At 53.6% G+C, this 10,170-nt stretch overlaps 1 pseudogene; it reads right to left on the bottom strand.

The window, feature by feature from the left end:
- The window catches only part of LOC115657335, a 42,864-nt pseudogene extending 42,025 nt beyond the window's left edge, over positions 1-839 (bottom strand).
- Positions 840-10,170: the final 9,331 nt, after the last annotated feature.

Raw genomic sequence — 10,170 nt, forward strand, 5'->3', positions numbered from 1 at the left:
TCTCTTGAAAATCTGATCCCAGTTCTGGGTGTTGAGCATTTTATAAAATCTATCCTCACACACTCAGTGTGGAGAAAACCTCTCTCCTCCCAGCTCTATTCCCCTGCATCATCAGCCACCTAACATCTTACCCAGGTGTATCTTCCTCCCCACAGACTTCCTGAAGTCTGCTGGACAGGGGCCACTTTGATGGACTTCATAAAACCTGATGGAGCAGGACTCCCTCGTCTGCACGGTTTATACACCACCCCAGTTTAAATTATGGAACATCAGGTGCGGCAGATGACTAGATTTGGTTTTTCAGCATATATCTTACATCCTTCTAAAGATTTATTTAATGGAAAGTCTAAACAAAAGCCAGTGCTTTAAGGGTCAACCCAATAGATTTGAACATTTCTGCAATATGAAAATGTATTCCTTCTTCCTCTTCATGAGGCAGAAATCCTGTCCTCAATGGTGTTTAATTCTTACACACATCAAGGTTCCATATACAGTTGACACAAAACCCTATTTAAAAATGACAGAAGGATCCAAGTTGACTTTCATATCTCCAATTCTTAAGATAAAACTTTTAGCATGAAAAAAAACTACCTTATGCTACCAATAAATGTCACTAATTTTCCCTGTCGGCTTATTAGTCCATTAGTTAGATATCTGGAAATACATACCTTACTGAAGCTGTCATGATCAACTTTAAAGTTCAGCTGCCACAAGCTACCAAGAATCAGGAATGGGGTTGGTCCCGGAGGAAGGCGTCTATGTGCCCATTGCAACTTCAGAAACTGCACTATCAGGAGAAACACAACCAGCCCTATGAGAGTCTCGCATATTGTCAGCATTTTACTACTGCTTTATACCGCTACTCTCTGAAAAGCCTGTTGCAGGGCTGAACTAGGGGTGAAAATAACTTACAGGACTTACCAGTACTGCTAGAGTCCTGAGGGGGTGTGGCCTCATCCAGAAGAGGCGTGGCCTCATCCAGAAGAGGCGTGGCCTTTCAAGATTTAAAGGCCCTGGGGCACCAGCTGTGGCTGGGAGCCCGAGGGCCTTTAAATGAACCTGGGTCTCCTAGCTGTAGAGGTGGCTGGGAGCCCCTGGGGCTCAGGGGCAAATTAAAGGGCCCAGGGCTCCATCCTCCATGGAGCTCCGGGCCTTTTAAATCCCCACTGCAGCTCCGGCTGCCGGAGCTGTGGGCGGGATTTAAAGGGCCCAGAGCTCCCACGGCTGCGGGAAATCCCGAGCTTTGCTGGTCTGGGGCTGGGATTTAAAGGGCCTGGAGCTCCTGCCATTGCGGGAAGCCCCGAGTCCTTTAAATCCGGCCCCAGCCCGGCTGCTGGAGCCGCGGGAGGGATTTAAAGGGCTCTGAGCTCCCCGCATTCATCCGTTGGAGCTGTGTGTCTGTGTGGGGTAGAGACTCTACCCCACTCAAAGCACATTGGGGAAGTTGCAGCACCGCTGCCTCTATCAACAGAAGGGGGAAAATATGGGCAGTTCAGGTGTCGTTCCTGAGCTGACAGTGCTTTCGAGAGGGATTATGAGAGTTTCTTCCAGAACTAGCCTGAAACTGCAAAACTTGCAACAACACTGGAAGAGTTTTCAACAGCAGAGACGTGAAACTTCAGGAAGACCCTGCTCTCGGCTGAGGAGGCGAGGGGACGATTTGAAATGTTGGCTTCAAATAAGACGCTGGCTTCAAATTTACAGCTCTGAAAACATCCTGAGATCTGAAAGTCGCACTGTTTTTTTTCCCTCCTACCCATTGTCTTTAGTGCATTTGCATAGGTGTAACACTTGGGAGCTTGAAAAGAATTCTGTTTATGATGCACCAGCAGCCATAGAAAAGACGGTTACTCACCTTTGTAACTGTTGTTCTTCGAGATGTGTTGCTCACATCCATTCCAGTTAGGTGTGCGCGCCGCGCGTGCACGTTCGTCGGAAACTTTTTACCCTAGCAACTCCAGTGGGCCGGCAGGTCGCCCCCTGGAGTGGCGCCACCATGGCGCCCAATATATATCCCTGCCGGCCCGCCCGCTCCTCAGTTCCTTCTTGCCGGCTACTCCGACAGTGGGGAAGGAGGGCGGGTGTGGAATGGATGTGAGCAACACATCTCGAAGAACAACAGTTACAAAGGTGAGTAAAAGCAGCAAAGAATCCTGTGGCACCTTATAGACTAACAGACGTTTTGGAGCATGAGCTTTCGTGGGTGAATACCCACTTCCTCAGATGCATGTGAGATACATGCATCTGAGGAAGTGGGTATTCACCCACGAAAGCTCATGCTCCAAAACGTCTGTTAGTCTATAAGGTGCCACAGGATTCTTTGCTGCTTTTACAGATCCAGACTAACACGGCTACCCTCTGATACTTGACAAAGGTGAGTAACCGTCTTTTCTTCTTCGAGTGATTGCTCACATCCATTCCAGTTAGGTGACTCCCAAGCCATACCTAGGCGGTGGGGTCGGAGTGAGAAGTCGCGGCACGGAGCACTGCAGTTCCGAAGGCCGCATCCTCTCTCGACTGCTGGACCAGGGCGTAGTGGGAAGCAAAGGTGTGGACCGATGACCAGGTCGCTGCCCGACAGATTTCCTGGATGGGCACACGGGCGAGGAAAGCCAGCGACGATGCCTGCGCCATGGTAGAATGCGCAGTCACACGGCCCGTAGGGACATGGGCCAAGTCATAACAGGTCCTGATACAGGACGTAACCCAAGAGGATAACCTCTGGGAGGAGATAGGAAGCCCTTTCATACGGTCCGCTACCGCCATGAAAAGCTGGGGGGATTTGCGGAAGGGTTTGGTCCTCTCTATGTAGAACGCGAGAGCCCTACGGACATCCAGCGAGTGGAGCTGCTGCTCCCTGCCTGAGGAGTGAGGTTTTGGGAAAAAAACCGGAAGGAAAATCTCTTGGTTGACGTGGAAGGCTGAGACCACCTTGGGCAGAAAAGCAGGGTGTGGTCTCAGCTGCACCTTGTCCTTGTGGAAGACCGTATATGGGGGGTCTACCACAAGAGCTCGGAGCTCCGACACCCGTCTAGCTGAGGTGATAGCCACTAGAAAGGCAGTTTTCCAAGAGAGGTAGAGCAGGGAGCAAGTAGCTAACGGCTCAAAGGGGGGCCCCATGAGCCGGGACAACACCAGGTTAAGATCCCATGTCGGAGCAGGGGGACGGACGTTAGGGAATAAACGTTCCAGCCCTTTAAGGAATCTCGACACCGTCGGGTGAGAAAAAACGGAGCGACCATCCGCACCCGGGTGAAAGGTGGAGATAGCTGCTAGGTGGACTCGCAACGACGATAAGGCCAGGCCTTGCCCTTTGAGGGACCAAACATAGTCTAAGATTTCGGTTACCGAAACTTCCATAGGGCGGAGATTTCTCTCTACACACCAACAGGAGAAGCGTTTCCATTTCGCCGAATATGTGGCTCTTGTGGACGGTTTCCTGCTGCTCAAGAGCACCTCTCTCACAGGCGTGGAGCAGCGCAGCTCGGAACCAGTCAGCCACGCAGGAGCCACGCCGCTAGGTGCAGCGACTGCAGGTCTGGGTGACAGAGGGTCCCGTGGTCCTGGGTAATCAGGTCCGGATGAAGGGGCAGGGGAACTGGGTCGGCAATGGCCAAGTCCAGCAGCATGGTGTACCAGTGCTGCCTGGGCCATGCCGGGGCCACCATGATCACGAGAGCCCTGTCTCTGCGCACCTTCAGGAGGACCTTGTGGACCAGAGGGAACGGGGGAAACGCATAATAAAGGTGGGTCGACCACTGGATGAGGAAGGCATCTGCTATCGACCCCGGCTCCCTGCCCTGAAAGGAGCAGAACGCTTGGCACTTCCTGTTCCCCTTGGACGCGAAGAGGTCCACCCGGGGATAACCCCACCTCTGGAAAATGGAGAGAGCGACGTCCGGGCGAAGGGACCACTCGTGTGACAGGAAGGATCTGCTCAATCGATCCGCCAGCGTGTTCCGTACTCCAGGGAGGAAGGAAGCTCTGAGGTGAATGGAGTGGGCTACGCAAAAGTCCCAGAGTCGTATCGCATCGAGGCACAGGGAGGAGGACCTGGTGCCGCCCTGCTTGTTGATATAGTACATGGTCGTCGTGTTGTCCGTGAACACGGCGACACAACGACCCTGAAGCTGATGACAGAACGCTTGACAAGCAAGGCGGACCACTCTCAACTCCCGCATGTTGATGTGTAGCCCCACCTCCTCCTGGGACCACAGACCCTGTGTCCGCAGGGTCCCTAGGTGGGCCCCCCAGCCTAGATCTGAGGCATCCGTTGTCAGGGATACCGAGGGCTGAGAGGGGTGGAAGGGAAGACCCGCACATAATACGGACTGGTCTAACCACCAGCCGAGAGAATCTAAGACCTTCTGGGGGATTGTGACTAACATGTCTAACGGTTGCCTTGCCGGCCTGTAATGACTGATAAGCCACAGCTGGAGAGGCCTCATGTGGAGCCGAGCGTAGTCGGTCACAAAGGTGCACGCCGCCATGTGGCCTAACAGGGTTAGACATGTCCTCACTGACGTCAATGGGGCTGACCGTAAACGTTGAACGATCGCCGCCATGGTCTGGAACCATTGCAGAGGCAGCGAGGCCCTGCCCACAGTGGCGTCCAGGACGGCCCCGATAAATTCCACCTTCTGAGTGGGCCTCAGGGTGGACTTGTCTGTGTTTATCAAGAGGCCCAGACTTGCAAACATGCCGGTGATCACGCGGACATGGCTGTTGACTTGCTGTTCCGACGTGCCCCGAATCAACCAGTCGTCCAGATAAGGGAACACGTGGACACGGTTGCGCCGAAGATGCGCCACGACAACTGCCATGCATTTTGTAAACACCCTCGGGGCCGTGGACAGGCCGAATGGGAGGACTGCAAATTGATAATGAAGAGCCCCCACAACGAAGCGGAGAAAGCGTCTGTGGCGCGGCCAAATGGCAATGTGGAAATACGCGTCCTGCATGTCGAGGGCGGCGTACCAGTCTCCCGGATCCAGGGATGGAATAATGGTCCCCAGGGATACCATGCGGAACTTCAACTTCACGAGGTATTTGTTGAGCTCTCGCAGGTCGAGGATAGGCCTGAGGCCCCCCCTGGCCTTGGGGATCAGAAAGTAGCGGGAATAAAACCCCTTGCCTTTCTCGTTTTCCGGAACCGCCTCTATAGCTCCTTTGCTGAGGAGCGTCTGCACCTCCTGCCGAAGGAATTGCGCGTGAGAGGGGTCCCTGAAGAGGGACGAGGAAGGAGGGCGGGAAGGAGGAAATGAAACAAACTGCAGGCGGTATCCCGTCTGCACCATGCTTAAGACCCAGCGGTCTGATGTTATTTGGGACCACGCCGGGAGGAAAAACGAAAGGCGGTTGGAAAACGGGGGGGGGAAGGATCCATAGGGGAAACTGTTACTGCGCCCTCGGGCGCACCTTCAAAATGAAGGCTTAGGACCAGGCGGGGGTTTTGAGGAGCCTTGGTTCTGCCCCCCTTGGTTCCTCGACTGCCTGCGCCTTCCATTCCTGCCGCGGCGCCTGTAAAGGTCCTGCCGCTGGCGGAACTGGGAAAACGGCCTGCGTTGTTGCTGTTGTTGCGACCTAAAGGGTCTACGCTGCGTCACGGGGGTGTGCATCCCGAGGGACCGCATAATGACCCAGTTGTCTTTTAGACTCTTGAGTCTGGGGTCTGTCTTGTCAGAAAACAGGCCCTGGCCTTCGAAAGGAAGGTCCTGTATAGTATGCTGGAGCTCCGGCGGAAGGCCGGAAACCTGCAGCCAGGAGATGCGACGCATCGTAACTCCTGATGCGAGGGTACGGGCAGCCGAGTCCGCAGCGTCCAAGGAGGCTTGTAAGGCCGTGCGTGCGACCTTCTTGCCTTCGTCCAAGATGGCCGTAAACTCTTGGCGAGCATCCTGTGGCAGCAGCTCCTTAAATTTGTCCACTGCCACCCAGGAATTAAAGGCATATCTGCTCAGCAGGGCCTGCTGGTTAGAGACCCTGAGCTGCAGCGCCCCAGCCGAATACACCTTACGGCCAAGGAGGTCCATCCGCCTGGCTTCTCTGGATTTGGGGGCTGGAGCCTCCTGGCCGTGACGCTCCCTATCGTTCACTGACTGCACCACCAGTGAACCCGGAGTCGGGTGTACATGGAGATATTCGTATCCCCTAGAAGGGGCCATGTACTTCCTCTCGACTCCTTTCGCTGTCGGAGGAATGGAGGCCGGGGACTGCCAGATGGTATTGGCGTTGGCCTGGATGGTCCGTATGAAGGGCAGAGCGACCCTGGTGGGAGCATCAGAAGAGAGGATGGTTACAATTGGATCCTCTATCTCCGAGACCTCCTCTGCCTGCAGACTCACATTTTGAGCCAATCGCCTGAGGAGGTCTTGGTGCGCCCTGAGATCCAGCGGGGGGGGGCTGTTGGAGGAGGTACCCGCCACCGCCTCATCCGGGGAGGAGGATGATGAGACCCCAGGCACGAGAGTGTCTAACTGAGGGTCTTCCTCAGCCCTCGCCTCTGCCTCCGGAGCCACAGCGGAGTCCTGCTGCTTGGACCCTTCCTCCCCTTCCGGGGAGGGAGGGGGGCGAGACAACGAGGCTTCAGGGGCCCTACGCTCCGCAGTCGCCGGCCTAGCAGGGAGCTGCTGGGGGCCCTGGGCCTGATGGTATGCCCAGGGTGTCCAGAATCCCCACTGTTGTGGGCCTTGGTCCTGCAGCGGCGGATCGCCGAACAGCGCCGCCTGCCGGTCGGTGCCCAGCGCATACCCGCTGTCCGTCTGGGAGGATACGGACGGCTGTCTAGAGGGCCACGGAGGGGCCGACCCTGGATGGTAAGGGTCTGCGCGTGCCGGCACGGAGGATCGTCTCGGTGCCGGGGACCGGTGCCGGGAGTCATAACGGTGCCGGGATCCTGACCGGTACCGGGCGCCGCTTCGGTGCCGGGACCTGCCACCAGCTCGGTGCCGGGAGGTCGACCGGGACCTGCCACCAGCTCGGTGCCGGGAGGTCGACCGAGACCGGGACCTGCCACCAGCTCGGTGCCGGGAGGTCGACCGGTGCGGCGAGTAGCGTCGGGACCTGCTCCTGGAATCGCGGTGCCGGTTTCGACGACTGGAGCCTGACCGCGACCGTCTCGATGTCGACCGGTGCCGCGAGTGCGACCGGTACCGCTGAGGGGAGCGGTGCCGGGACTGCGAGCGGCGTCGGGATCTGGAGCGCCCAAGACGTCGGGACCTGGATTGTGAACGAGTGTCTCTGGGCGGTGCCGACATCATGGGCTTGCCTCTGGACACGACCCGCACCGGAGGTACCGGGGGTGGCAGCCGAGTGGGCTCAGTCAGGGCAATGAGGTCCCGAGCCGAGGCGAAGGTCTCCGGTGTGGATGGGACCACTATCTCAACCCCAGATCTCATGGGGGAGCTCGGCGGCACCGGACTCGACGGACCCGCCGGGCCCGGAGTCGACGGTGCTGGCGGCGCCGCGGCCGATGTCGAGGCCGGGCGCTCTAGCCGGGTCTGCCTGGCCGGAGTATCGGACTTCGACGGCCTTGGCTCTGACTCCAGTGCCGGAGAGGGTCGGTGCCGGGGAGTCTTCTCGGTGCCGGTGCGATCCGGTGCCGGTGCCGATACCACGGCCTGCGAAGCCGTCGGGTCAAGTGCCGCCTCCATAAGGAGAGTCCGGAGCCTTTGATCCCTCTCCTTCTTTGTCCTCGGCTTAAAAGCCTTACAGATGCGGCACTTGTCGGATCTGTGCGATTCCCCGAGGCACTTCAGGCACGCTTCGTGGGGATCGCTGGTAGGCATGGGCTTCTTGCAGGCCGCACACTGCTTGAAGCCTGGCGAAACAGGCATGAGCCTGGCGCCGGGTGCCGGGAAGGGCTAAGCCCCCGGCGAAGAACTACTTAACAACTATTTAACTTAACTATCTACTTAACAAACTAATTAAGAACTATAATGGAACTAGAGATGAACGATAGATAAACGATAGATAACTAGGAGAGCTAGGAACGTGGAGGACAGCTATGCTGCGCTCCACAGTTCCAACGACCGACACGGCGGTAAGAAGGAACTGAGGAGCGGGCGGGCCGGCAGGGATATATATTGGGCGCCATGGCGGCGCCACTCCAGGGGGCGACCTGCCGGCCCACTGGAGTTGCTAGGGTAAAAAGTTTCCGACGAACGTGCACGCACGGCGCGCACACCTAACTGGAATGGATGTGAGCAATCACTCGAAGAAGAATCCAGCTCTCTTCATCTCCCTCTCTCTTTTAGCCATTTGGCTCTGCATGGCTAACTAACAGAAACAAAAAATAAGCTGATAGGAATCTGATACCCACAGGCAGTAGGTGCGCATTGAGTCAGAAGGGCCATCTGACCATTCACTTTAAATTAACAAGATGCTATTATTATATTTGGCACTCTGATTTCTCTTAATCCACGTGGAAATTGAACACAACAAAACAAACTCACAGCTGAAAGGCATAATCATACCTGTAGTTTGTTTGGCATTTAACTGAATTCTCTGGAGTTCAAACTGTACTTAACGAATTATTGGCACTAAAATGTTAATTATATATATATATATAATTATCTCATTTAAGCAGTTGTTTCAGTGTGCCAGCTACAGTTTCCAGACTCATATCTCTTCATCAGAATCAAGGTTACTGAATCAGACTCTGTGCACATTGTGTACCTGCTACTGAATCCAACAGTTTAGTGTCAATAATCTGGCTCTGATTCCAGCTCTCAGACACTTGAAAAATCTTGACCCCAGGTCTTTTCAAAAGTTGTCTCTGCATGCTCAATATGGCCAAAACTTTCCCCTCCCAGCTCTATTCCCAGGCATCATCCACCACTCCACAAAACTTCTGAAAAACTGCAAGAAGAATGTCCTATTTTGAGGGCTTCGTAAAATCTGAAGGAGCAGAGTTACCTCTTCCGCAGACCTTATATATTTGCTTATTAACAAGCAGTTTACAAGAGCTTAGCTGAGCTGAATTCTACACGGTCAGATTCATTCCTCAGATACTGAAGAAACATTCATTATCATTTATTTTCAAAGGTGCCAAAAACAATAAATAAAAAGAGAGAACTTATCCAGAAGCTACACAAGTTGGAAGATTTGATCTTCAGCAGGCGATCAACAGGGAAAGAAAGGCAGCCATTTTATAGCAAAGGTAACAAAAATTGAGTGAAAAGACTGTATTTAAGGTCCACTTCTAAAGAAATGTACACACCACAAACAAATAAATAATTCTTGGAAGCGCTGCATGTCTGGGAGCAGCCCAAAGTGGTCCATGCCAAGTCTGTCAGCAAATTTGATCATCCTAGCCAGATGCCATGACCTGACCCTTCCTGGACACACACCTTATTCAACATCAGTGTCTCTGGGTTGCCAGGACAGCCTTTGTATTCCTGTTATCTCAGGATGCTTGCCTGTGAATAGAGTGATCCTGTCTACTTCTCCTAACTTTATTTCAAGGGCCCTGCAGATCTCTTAAATACCTACCAACTGACTACACCTTCAACCTCTGCTGGGTTTAAACAAACATCTAGTGTTTTGTCAATCAGACCAAACACAAACCTAAAAAAGTGTTCAGAAATCTTCCTACTTTCTACTCCAACAGGGACAGCCTGTTCTTATATGGACCCAGCCCTGCTTCCCCTCATGACCGCAGTCAAGCTCTCCGACCCCACTCTAGGATCCTGCTCCCTCTCCCCACAGCAGCTAACAATCCTTCAAATTCAAACCCTCCAAATTCCAAACAGGTAGACTGGATGGAGCGTCCATCCAGGAGTCTTTATGCACCCAGCACTTTATGCACCTGTGTCTTTATGCACCCAGCACCAAAACACTCCAGTGAAGAGAATCATTTTTTATACTCTTACTAGTCACAGGCCCCTTTCACAGTGGCTTCAGTTTAATATCATATCATATCATATCTATTTTGTCTTCAAACTATTTTCCTTATATATTCAGTTATATTAGCTTGTTATGGTTTGTTTGCTTTGCTAAATAAGGTATTAATTAATCATATACAGTATCTTGTGGATGCCTTCCCTCCCATTTGCAATTATAACAATCACTTTGTATGATTAAAGTAACATATGCTTAGCTGTTTTTAATGCATTTTAGCTGCTGGGAACACTACGAGAGTCCAGACGCCAATGGATCACAATTTCAGAG

The sequence above is a fragment of the Gopherus evgoodei genome, chromosome 9 (genome assembly GCF_007399415.2).
Source record: "Gopherus evgoodei ecotype Sinaloan lineage chromosome 9, rGopEvg1_v1.p, whole genome shotgun sequence".
NCBI lineage: Eukaryota > Metazoa > Chordata > Testudines > Testudinidae > Gopherus > Gopherus evgoodei.